Here is an 11,105-nt window from a genome sequence, read left to right on the forward strand (position 1 = left end):
GAGAGATAGAGAAACAGAGAGAGATAATCACAGAGACACACATACAGAGGCATAAAGACAGGAGAGAGACAGAGCAAGTGAGAGAGAGAGAGAGAGAGAGAGAGAGAGAGAGAGAGAGAGAGAGACCCAGAAAGAGACACAGAGAGACAGAGACAGAGAGTGGGAGGGGAAAAAGGAGATAGGGAAGGAGAGAAAGAGAGGGGGGGAGTCAGGAAGGCAGGGAGAGAGGGAGAATGGGAGTTATTTAATAGTATCTGACTATGATTCCAATTGAGTTTTCTTGACAAAGAATACTGGAGTAGTTTGCCATTTCTTTATTCAGATCATTTTATAGAAGGGAAACAGGCAAAAAGAGTTAAATGATTTGTTTGGGATAACACAGTTACTGTCTGAACCTGGATTTGAATTCAGGTCTACATGAGTCTGGGCCTGGTATTCCATCCACTGTAACACCTAACTGCTAATTTGGGTTTATGGAGTATTCAGGGACAACTAATACTTCTGGTGGGAGGACTTGCTGAAAATCTTTTCAGGGCTGCTCTTCTACTCCTGTTGTCCACCTGTCACTTAAATCTCATATATGAGTCTAGGAAGCTATAAAATGCACAGAAGCCACATCACCGTAAAATCATCATGAAGAGGGAACCCCAAAACTCTGAAAAATCCTTAAAGGAAAAAAAAACCTTCTTCAACTCTGCCTCAGTGAGGGGACTCCACCCCAAGCACAAACAGTTCCATCTTTGTTGTCTGGATGGAGACAATCAGTCCTGAAACCCACTGAATTCAATTCAAATTCTAACCCTGGCTGAAACCCAGCCAGGGGCCAACCTGGGACTCTACCCACTAGCCCCCTTCAGCTTTTAGCCAAAACCCCCTATTATAAAAGAGCCAGACTGAAACCCTCTCTTTGCAGAGGGTCTAAACATGCCAGCACCATGCCTGGCATACTGCCTGGCACCCTAAGGACTCTCTGCCCACTGGAATGTTTCCAGTGTCCTCCTCTACTTATACTCACCTATTTTCTTTTTCTTCTTTTTTTATTATAAATTTTTATTGACAGAACAATGCTTGGGTAAGTTTTTTGCAATATTATCCCTTGCACTCACATCTGTTCCGACTTTTCCCTTCCTTCCTTCCCTCTATTCCCTCCCCCAGATGGCAACCAGTCTTATACATGTTAAATATTTTAAAGTATATCCCAGATACAATATATGTGTGCAGAACTAAACAGTTCTCTTGTTGCATAGGGAGAATTGGATTCAGAAGATAAAAATAACCTGGGAAGAAAAACAAAAATGCAAACAGTTAACACTCATTACCCACTATTCCTTTTCTGGGTGTAGTTGTTTCTGTCCATCATTGATCAACTGGAAGTGAGTTGGATCTTCTTTATGTTGAAGATATCTACTTCCTTCAGAATATATCCTCATACAGTATCGTTGTTGATGTGTATAATGATCACTTAGCATCAGATCATACAAGTCTCTCCAAGACTCTCTGTATTCATCCTACTGGACATTTCTTACAGAACAATAATATTCCATCACATTCACATACCACAATTTACCTAACCATTCTCCAATTGATGGGCATCCATTCATTTTACTGCTTCTACAAAAAGGCTGCCACAAACATTTTGGCACATACAGGTCCCTTTCCCTTCTTTAGCATTTCTTTGGAATATAAGCCCAGTAATAGCACTGCTGGATCAAAGGGTATGGAAAGTTTGATAACTTTTTAGGCATAATTCCAGATTGCTCTCAAAAATGGTTGGATTTGTTCATAGCTCCACCACCAATGCATCAATGTCCCAGTTTTCCCACATCCATTCATCATTATTTTTTCCTGTCATCTTAACCAACCTGACAGATGTGTAGTAGTATATCTCAAGACTTTGTCTTAATTTGCATTTCTCTGATCAATAGTGATATGAAATAGTTTCAATTTCATCATATGAAAATTGTTTATTCATATCATTTGACCATTTATCAATTGGATAATGGTTTGATTAATTATAAATTAGAGTCAATTCTCTATATATTTTGGAAATGAGGCCTTTATCAGAACCTTTAACTGTAAAAATGTTTTCCCAGTTTGTTGCTTCCTTTCTAATTTTGTTTGCATTAGTTTTTTTGTTATCAAAATTTTCTATTTTGTTATCAGTAATGATCTCTAGTTCTTCTTTGGTCACAAATTCTTTCCTCCTCCACAAGTCTGAGAGGTAAACTAGCCTATGCTTCTCTAATTTATTCATGATCTCATTCTTTATGCCTAAATCATGGATCCATTTTGATCTTATCTTGGTATATGGTGTTAAGTGTGGGTCCATGTCTAATTTCTGCCATACCAATTTCCAGTGTTCACAGTAGTTTTTGTTAAATAATAAATTCTTATCCTGAAAGTTAGGATCTTTGGGTTTGTCAAACTCTAAAGTGCTATAGTTAATTACTATTATGTCTTGTGAACCTAACCTATTCCAATGATTAACTAATCTAATTCTTAGCCAATACCAAATGGTTTTGGTGACTGCTGCTTTATAATAAATATTTAGATCAGGTACAGCTAGGCCATCTTGATTTGATTTTTTTTTCATTAATTCCCTTGAAATTCTCGACCTTGTATTCTTCCATATGAATGTTGTTGTTATTTTTTCTAGGTCATTAAAATAGTTTCTTGGGAATCTGATTGGTATAGCACTAAATAAATAGATTAGTTTAGGGAGAATTGTCATCTTTATTATATTCACTCAGCCTATCCAAGAGCACTTAATATTTTTCCAATTATTTAAATCTGATTTTATTTGTGTGGAAAATGTTTTGTAATTTTGCTCATATAATTCCTGACTTTCCTTTGGTAGATAGATTTCCAAATATTTTATTCTCTTAACAGTTATTTTGAATGGAATTTCTCTTTGAATCTCTTGCTGTTGGATTTTGTTGGTGACGTATAAAAATGCTGAGGATTTATGTGGATTTATTTTGTATCTTGCAAATTTGCTAAAGTGGTGAATTATTTCTAATACATTTTTAGTAGAATCTCTGGGGTTCTCTAAGTATACCATCATATCATCTGCAAAGAGTTAACTAATTATTAGCTAATCTAATTCTTTCAATCTCTTTCTTGACTCTCATTGCTGAGGATAGTGTTTCTAATAGAATATGGAATAATAATGGTTATAGTGAGAAACCTTGTTTAACTCCTGATCTTACTGGGAAAGGGGAAAGGGAACTGTATGTGCCCAAATGTTTTCAGCAGCCCTTTTTGTAGTGGCTAGAAACTGGAAAATGAATGGATGCCCATCAATTGGAGACTTGTTGGGTAAATTGTGGTATATGAATGTTATGGAATATCATTGTTATGCAAGAAATGACCAGCAGGATGAATTGGAAAGACTTACATGAATTGATGCGGAGTGAAATGAGCAGAACAAGGAGATCATTATACACTTTAACAATAATACTTTTTGAGAATGCATTCTGATGGAAGTAGATATCTTTGACAAAGAGAAGATCTAATTCAATTCCAATTGATCAAAGATGGACAGAATCAGCTACACCCAGAGAAGGAACACTGGGAAATGAGTGTGAACTGTTTGCATTTTTGTTTTTCTTCCCAGGTCATTTTTACCTTCTGAATCCAATTCTTCTTGTGCAACAAGAGAACTGTTAGGTTATGCACATATATATTGCATCTAAGATATATCATAACATATTTACATGTATAAGACTGCCTGCCAACTGGCGGAGGGGTTGGACGGAGGGAAGGGAAAAGTCAGAACAGATGTGAGTGCAAGGAATAATGTAGAAAATTAACCAAGCATGAGTCCTGTCAACAAAAATTCATAATAATAATCTCTCGGTGGCGAGCAGCTGTTCTCGTGTCTGAGGAAGGCCCTTTGCTACAAGGCAGAACATGATGGCTACCTTTCTCGTGCTGAGGAACAAGGCGAAGATGCCCATCCTGGGCCTGGGCACTTGGAAGTCCCCTCCAGCCAAAGTGGATGACGCCGTGAAGACTGCGATCGATGTTGGATACCATCATATCGACTGTGCTCATGTCTACCAGAATGAGACCGAAGTGGGCGAGGCCATCCTAGAGAAGATCAAGGCGAACGTTGTCAAGCGGGAAGACCTCTTCATCGTCAGCAAGCTTTGGTGCACATACCATGAGAAAAGCTTGGTTAAGTCAGCCTGCCAGAAAACTCTGAGTTACTTGAAGCTGGATTACTTGGATCTGTATCTTATTCACTGGCCTACAGGATTTAAGGCTGGGCAGGATCTTTTCCCATTGGATGACAAAGGCAATGTGATTCCCAGTGATACAAGCTTTTTGGATACATGGATGGCCATGGAAGAGTTGGTGGACACAGGATTAGTGAAAGCCATTGGAGTCTCCAACTTCAACCACCTCCAGATTGAGCAGCTTTTGAGCAAGCTGGGGCTGAAGCATGAGCCGGCAGTTAACCAGATTGAGTGCCATCCCTATCTCACTCAGGAGAAGTTGATTGAATATTGCCAGTCCAAGGGCATTGTGGTGACAGCCTACAGTCCCCTGGGCTCTCCTGATCGGCCATGGGCCAAACCAGAGGATCCTTCTCTCTTGAATGACCAAAGGATCCAGGCCATTGCAGAAAAGCACCAAAAAACTGCAGCACAGGTTCTGATCAGGTTCCACATCCAGAGAAAAGTGGTTGTGATCCCCAAGTCAGTCACCTCATCACGGATTTCTGAGAACTTTCAGGTGTTCGATTTTAACTTGTCTGAAGAGGAGATGTCTATAATCCTCAACTTCAACCGTGACTGGAGAGTCTGTGCCTTGGTCAATGCTGCTTCTCACAAGGATTACCCCTTCAAAATCCCATATTGAATTCTGGCTGGCGCTGTCCAGGATTCGGATTATGGTCTCTTGAGACTTCCTTATCTGACGAGAATATATTGTTCTGCATTGCATTGGTCTGTCCTGCTCCCCAAGATCTGGATCACTACTGAATATCACTGTGACATCTCAACTGGATCAAGTCACTCCTGGTTTTCTGGACCCTTTCCCTGCCTAACTAGAAGGAATACAGTGTGGCTTCCCCCTCCCCAGATGGGCCTACAAACAAGAATTATTCCACCAACAGTTTTCTTCCTCTTAGTAACAAGTAGATTTCATCCCTTTGAAGTTATACACCTTAACTTCTTGCTTTAAATAAAAAAAAAAATTCATAATAATAAAAAAGCAGCAACCAAATGAAACTCTGCCAAAGTGTATAATGTGACTACTGTGCTATCACAACTTTTTGTGTTTTAAAAATCTAACAAATTTCCAAATCATTTATAATTTTCAACATTATATTTTCTATGCCTGTAACATTTTTCCTTGCTATTTGCCTTTGGAATTTTTATTCTTTTAATAAAATTAGATTGTTATTTTTATTGGTAAACCTTATATATATCTTCTAGGATTAAATTATCATTTACTTTATGAGGACTATTTGTGTCAGAATTAAGGGCTCACATTGATATCTAGAAAAAAAATTAATTCCAACATCACAACTAACAATTATGAGTTCTGAAATTTCTCTTTTGACTCTTCTTGATTCATGTGTGCTAAATCATTCACTTCATTTTCCAGTATCACATAAGTTATTTTTTCCAGTGTTGAAAACTTTTAATTAATCACAGTCATGTTCTTCATGAAGGATAGTTCAATGTCAGTTGTCCCTGTTGTTCAGACAATGAGCATTCACAATCTTCTTACTTCTTCCTATTTGAGGGATACATGTTTTCACCAGTGTGAATACTTCACACAGACTGAAACTCTTTTGTGTCTTAGTAGTTTTCTACAGTTAGGGCAAATAATTGCTGGGATTTTCCTTCATTCTTTAGTGCTCCAGAGCTCTGGGTCTTCTTCAGGGTCCCACATGGGGATTAGGAGCATGTCAGGGTTTGCTGCCACCAAAAGACGTAAAGAAGATAGACGGATGAATAAAACCTTCAGACAGAAAAAAAAAAGAAAAAATATTTTTTTTTGTATGTCTATAGCCCTAATGCCACATAATTAATGGCACATGGTAAACTTTTAACACCTTGTTTATTCATTCATTCTTTTTTCCCCACACTTTTGTTCAAGGTACTGCCAAGTAGCTGACAAATCAACAGGCAAGATTAGCATGAAAATTTCTAGTGATGGCAAACCCACTAATTTCTAAACAGACTGTTCTCAATTTTAGATTATTCTTGAAATCTCCCCTTACATCAAACTGAAATAGGCGTTTTGTCAACTTCCACTCATTTCTCCTAGATCATTGCTCTGTGACCAAAGAGAACAAATTTATTGTTTGCTTCAAGATCTTAATGATTAATTTGATAATTACTATTCTCCCTTTATCCCCAAGTTGTCTGATCCATAATTTCCACAGCTAATTTTCATATGCCATAGTTTATAGTAACCTTATTGTTTTCAACTTCTTTTGGACACACTCTAATTTACTAAATTCTTCCTTTAAAAAAGGAGTACAAAAAACTGAACACAGTATTATAAAAAAAATGACAGAATTTTATTGACACAATTACATTTAGTATGAACGTACTGTTGAAAGTAATACCACATTAGAAACTTTTAGTACTGATATAGAACTCAATAAACATTTATTAACCCTCTGCTGTTGTTCTTGAATTATAGTAGACAGAATTTGTGAAATTAAAGATAAATTTAAGTTACAAATTTAAAATACAACTTTTCCTTTCAGGATTTTACAATTTGAATGAGGCACTAGAATACACATTTAAAAAAATATAAGGCAATAGAAAATTATATGGTATGTCTAAAAGATGTTATTTGAAACCAGAGTGAGGCAGGTTTGTATGGATTCATGCAATAAATTCATGAGGAAGGTGGATATTGAGATGGATTTTTAAAAATGATTTCATTTGGCTGGAGGAAGAGGGGGATAAGGAAAGAGTTTTTAAAAATGTAGACAGTTTGAGTATATATTTGGGTGAGAGAACAGCAGATCTATTTGCATAGATAAGATGATGCTGCATTATGTAGAATATTGCAAATATAAAAGATACATTTGATCTTATAGACAAATAGGAACTACTCATAGTTGGTATATTAAGAGGAATATCTTAAGACTATTTTGGCAGCCCTCCACTAATAAATTTGAAGCCAGTAGATATAATAAATTATTATAAAACTATAATCACTTAGTAATGAAAATTTAAAGTCCAGATTAGGAAATGTGAATTAGAGAAGAAAGGGTGAATATCAGAAAAAAAAAAAAAAACAACAAGGGCCATCTTGGTGAAAGTTTAGATATGATGAGGACAAAAAAAAAAGCAGTCAGAAAAAATTTGAAATGTCAAGTGTGGTAGAATGAGAGAAGTGTAATTCTATTGGAGAAAATGAGGAAATTGAGAAGGGCAATCAGGCTTTGTTTGTTTTAGATAAAAATGATGAATTTTATATTAGATGTTAAAAGGAACTCAAATGGAAATGTTAAATAAGATTGAAATCTAGCTTTATTATACATTGAAGCTTTTCTTTACATACAGAAGGATGAGTTCTTTGATACACTGATGCCCCATTATTGAATTGACTCAAATTGTGTATGGTCTATTTCAGGCCCCATTCACCCTGTACTTTTTACTGTTTGATATAAACAAATCATTTGAGGTTCACAAGTTCTTTTGCTGTGGTAAAAGCTGCCAAATAGAATTTACAATCAGAGTGTTCCAATCTTCTTCAATACCAAAAAGCTTACTTTTAATTCCCAAAGCCTGCACATGTTTTTTTTTTTTTTTAAACCTTAAGCTACAATCTTGAGACAATGCATGTTAACAAAGCTTTTTCAGACTCTCAAGATGTGAATACTAAGCACAAGTTTACATCAATAGAACACACAACAAAACTGATGTATCAATTAGTAAGAAAACAACTTGGAGACAAATGGTTATTAGGAAAAAAGATGTGAGGTGAACAGGTAATAATATAAAGGCAGTGTTATCCAAGGCATAATGGTGATGAAACCCACAGTACAAAAAACTAACACAAAGACAGTGTTTATAATGCCTACAATCCCAAAACTAAAAGCTGAAGCTCTTTTTAAGAAAGCTTTCCTTTGCTTATGAAGATCATAAGAATCCCAAACAACATGTTGTAATAACTATGCATAGCTTTCTCATTATGTTAAAGGCACAGGCAAAGGTAGAAGCTGTTCATTCATAATAATAGATTGCATATAGTATAGCTGTCCATGGCTACATAATTGATACTTATTTTCATAAGATGTTCAACATAAAGTTTAAAATAGTATTTTCAAAAGGTGCTTTTAAATAGTAATATAACTGAATAAGGAGTTATTTTGAAATAACTCTCTTTATAATATCACTATTCTAAATATGTTTTTACTTAACAGAGATACATAAGCTTCTTAGGAATGCTAGTGTTGTAAGCTGAACTGATTGCATTTAATAGGACATTAGAAAGTGCTCAATAAACACTGGTTAAAATGGCCACAGAAGGTAACCTAGGAGCCCAATTATTTCATTATTACTCTAACAATTATCTTTTTTTTTTTTTTTTTTTTTTTAGCATTCAGGAATTGATTTATTATTTAATTGATTGTCACGTAAGAAAGTGTTGAGAAAACACTGATAATGCAGATTAATTTTTTAAATAATTTATATTATATATATTTTTATAATATTATCCATTGTATTCATTTTTCCAAATTATCCCCCCCTCCCTCTACTCCCTCCCCCCGATGACAGGCAATCCCATACATTTTACTTGTGTTACAATATAACCTAGATACAATACATGTGTGTAAATACCATTTTCTTGTTGCACAATAAGCATTAGATTCCGAAGGTACATGTAACCTGGGAAGACAGACATTAGTGCTAACAGTTTACATTCATTTCCGATTGTTTCTTCTCTGGGTGAAGCTACCTCTGTCCATCATTGATCAATTGGAAGTGAGTTGGCTCTTCTTTATGTTGAAGATATCCACTTCCATCAGAATACATCCTCATATAGTATTGTTGTTGAAGTGTATAGTGATCTTCTGGTTCTGCTTATTTCACTCAGCATCAGTTGATATAAGTCTCTCCAAGCCTCTCTGTATTCCTCCTGCTGGTCATTTCTTACAGAGCAATAATATTCCATAACCTTCATATACCATAATTTACCCAACCATTCTCCAACTGAGGGACATCCATTCATCTTCCAGTTTCTAGCTACAACAAAAAGAGCTGCCACAAACATTTTGGCACATATATGTCTCTTTCCGCTCTTTAGTATTTCTTTGGGATATAAGCCCAGTAGTAGCGCTGCTGGGTCAAAGGGTATGCACAGTTTGATAACTTTTTGGCTATAGTTCCAAATTGGTCTCCAGAATGGCTGGATTCTTTCACAACTCCACCAGCAATGTATTAGTGTCCCAGTTTTCCCACATCCCCTCCAACATTCATCATTATTTGTTCCTGTCATCTTAGCCAATCTGACAGGTGTGTAGTGGTATCTCAGAGTTGTCTTAATATCCATTTCTCTAATCAGTAGTGATTTGGAACATTCTTTCATGTGAGTGGATACAGTTTCAATTTCTTCATCTGAGAATTGTCTGTTCATATCCTTTGACCATTTATCAATTGGAGAATGGTTTGGTTTCTTATAAATTATGGTCAGTTCTCCATATATTTTGGAAATGAGACCTTTGTCAGAACCTTTGCTTTTAAAAATATTTTCCAAGTTTGTTACTTCCCTTATAATCTTGTTTGCATTAGTATTATTTGTACAGAAACTTTTTAGTTTGATGTAATCGAAATCTTCTATTTTGTGATCAATAATGATCTCTAGTTCTCCTCTGGTCATAAATTCCTTGCTCCTCCATAGGTCTGAGAGGTAGACTATCCTCTGTTCCTCTAGTTTATTTATTATCTCCCTCTTTGTGCCTAAATCATGGACCCATTTTGATCTTATCTTGGTATATGGTGTTAAGTGTGGATCCATATCTAATTTCTGCCATATTAATTTCCAGTTTTCCCAACAGTTTTTTCCAAATAAAAAATTTTTATCCCTAATGTTGGTATCTTTGGGTTTGTCAAAGATTAGATTGCTATAGATGTACCCTTTTTTTGTACTTTGTATCTAATCTGTTCCACTGATCTACCGGGCTATTTCTTAGCCAATACCAAATGGTTTTGGTGACTGCTGCTATATAATATAGCTTTAGATCAGGTACACTTAGACCACCTTCCTCTGAGTTTTTTTTTCATTAGATCCCTTGCAATTCTCGACCTTTTATTCTTCCATATGAATTTTGTTGTTATTTTTTCTAGGTCATTGAAATAGTTTCTTGGGAGTCTGATTGGTATAGCACTAAATAAATAGATTAGTTTGGGGAGTATTGTCATCTTTATTATATTCGCTCGGCCTATCCAAGAGCACTGAATGTCTTTCCAATTATTTAAATCTGACTTTATTTTTGTGGCAAGTGTTTTGTAATTTTTCTCATATAATTCCTGACTATTCTTTGGTAGATGAATTCCCAAATACTTTATACTCTCAACATTTGTTTGGAATGGAATTTCTCTTTGTATCTCTTGCTGTTGCATTTTGTTAGTGATATATAAAAATGCCGAGGATTTATCTGGATTTATTTTGTATCCTGCCACTTTGCTGAAATTTTGAATTATTTCTAGTAGCTTTTTAGCAGAGTCTTTGGGGTTCTCTAAGTATACAATCATGTCATCTGCAAAAAGTGATAGTTTGATTTCCTCATTTCCTACTCTAATTCCTTGAATCTCTTTCTCGGCTCTTATTGCCGAGGCTAGCGTTTCTAGTACTATATTGAATAGTAATGGTGATAGTGGGCAAACTTGTTTCACTCCTGATCTTACTGGGAAAGGTTGCAGTTTATTTCTATTGCATATTATGCTTACTGACGGTCTTAAATATATACTCCTGATTATTCTAAGGAATAATCCATTTATTCCTATACTCTCAAGAGATTTTTTTGGGAATGGATGTTGGATTTTGTCAAATGCTTTTTCTGCATCTATTGAGATGATCATATGGTTCTTATTAATTTGATTATTAATATGGTCAATTATATT

At 35.5% G+C, this 11,105-nt stretch overlaps 1 pseudogene; it reads left to right on the forward strand.

Annotated features, from left to right (window-relative positions):
* The first annotated feature begins 3,856 nt into the window (after nt 1–3,856).
* On the forward strand, nt 3,857–5,203 carry LOC141563415 (aldo-keto reductase family 1 member B1 pseudogene; annotated as a pseudogene).
* Nucleotides 5,204–11,105: the final 5,902 nt, after the last annotated feature.

This window comes from Sminthopsis crassicaudata, chromosome 3, assembly GCF_048593235.1.
Source record: "Sminthopsis crassicaudata isolate SCR6 chromosome 3, ASM4859323v1, whole genome shotgun sequence".
In the NCBI taxonomy this organism is placed as follows: Eukaryota; Metazoa; Chordata; class Mammalia; order Dasyuromorphia; family Dasyuridae; genus Sminthopsis; species Sminthopsis crassicaudata.